Source organism: Aplysia californica, unplaced genomic scaffold (genome assembly GCF_000002075.1).
Source record: "Aplysia californica isolate F4 #8 unplaced genomic scaffold, AplCal3.0 scaffold00010, whole genome shotgun sequence".
Taxonomy (NCBI): Eukaryota; Metazoa; Mollusca; class Gastropoda; order Aplysiida; family Aplysiidae; genus Aplysia; species Aplysia californica.
This window is the reverse complement of record NW_004797280.1, coordinates 2,918,954-2,920,248: the sequence shown is the minus strand read 5'-3', so window position 1 is coordinate 2,920,248 and position 1,295 is coordinate 2,918,954. Positions and strand designations below refer to the sequence as shown.

The following is a 1,295-nucleotide window of genomic DNA, read 5'->3' as shown; positions in this document are numbered from 1 at the left end:
GTTTCAGCTTGTTGCTCATAACCCATAAACCGCTAGACCTTTAACCGTTCACACACAACAAACACACACACACACACACACACACACACACACACAACCACACACACACACACACACACACACACACAATCTGACATGCACACGCACAAAACAACAAAAACGGACAGACCTAGATCTAGAATCAATATCATAGACGATTCTATACGTAGATCTAGCACTATAAGCTATAGGCCTAAACAAACTTTCAAAAGTGTAGAGGGCAAGTTGAGAAAGTTATGAAACAGAACGCGAAAACAAAACCAAAGGAGAACCACTATTTCCCAACAAGACTAACAGCTCCCTCGGTCTGAGAACGCATGCCAGAAACACAGCAAACGAACTTTTTAAACCCTAGAGCTTAAAAAAGGTTAACAAGTAGTCTAGTCTAGATCCAGAATCTAGATTTCTAAATCTTAATTTTCCTACCAAATGGAAAAAAACGTATCTTGCCAAATCCAGAAAAGAAAAGAAGAATTAAGACAGATTATCTAACCTGCAAATGTGTGAAGACGGTGATACAACCCTGCATGGCTCCTGACTGCGAATCGAACTGCTAAATAATCCACGTTAATAGCTCCTCATAAAACAGCGATCAGAGGGCAATAAAATAACACTCAGATTTGTCCCAGTGCTATGCTGAATGTACCCTCCTCATGCTTCGCCTGCCACACAAAAATATGAAGCGGAAAGCAAGAGAGCGGAGTTTATTCCTCTGGCCCGCTGATTTACGGTAGCGCGGTCTTGTCAACCACAGCCAATAACGACCCCGTAAGTTTATCACGTGATTCTAAGCGCTATTTTAGTTATCGTGCGAAATGTTTCCCCCCTTGTCGGGGCCGCGTTTCAGCACATGCCGTTGGCTCGCTCAGCGCGCTGGTGATAACGCTCTCGCGCCCGTGTTACGACGGCATTTTTACAACCACTCGCGAAAAAACAAACCCCTTCTTGTGAATGATGGCGCTCTCTCCACCAAGCTTTCTTAGATTTTACACATATATAAAAAACAACACAAAAACAGACAGACAATAGAATTCACGAGCATCTGTAAAGGAGAGAAAAGAGTGGGAGGTAACAGTGCATTTTCTTCGCTTGACCGACAACGAAATAACGAGGGTTGTTTACATTGTAAATATGGGTATTTGTTGATACGTCTAAAGGCGGGCCCACACAACCGATACTGTTGATTTCTAATCTCGGCTGGTCTTTTGTTTCTGCCTACTCCGAGAACTCACGACTACTTAATACTATAAACGTCA

General features: G+C 42.9%; 1 protein-coding gene across 3 annotated transcripts in view; it reads right to left on the bottom strand.

The window, feature by feature from the left end:
• The window catches only part of LOC101856773 (fibroblast growth factor receptor-like 1), a 74,308-nt gene that overhangs the window by 24,407 nt on the left and 48,606 nt on the right, over window positions 1–1,295 (bottom strand). The window contains exon 1 of one of the 3 annotated variants that reach the window (XM_005089922.3): window positions 533–787. The exons of the other annotated variants lie outside the window; for them this stretch is intronic. The gene's annotated coding sequence lies outside the window, so the exon portion shown is untranslated. Of the gene's footprint in view, window positions 1–532; window positions 788–1,295 lie in introns of those variants that run through there. 3 annotated transcript variants of the gene reach the window in all.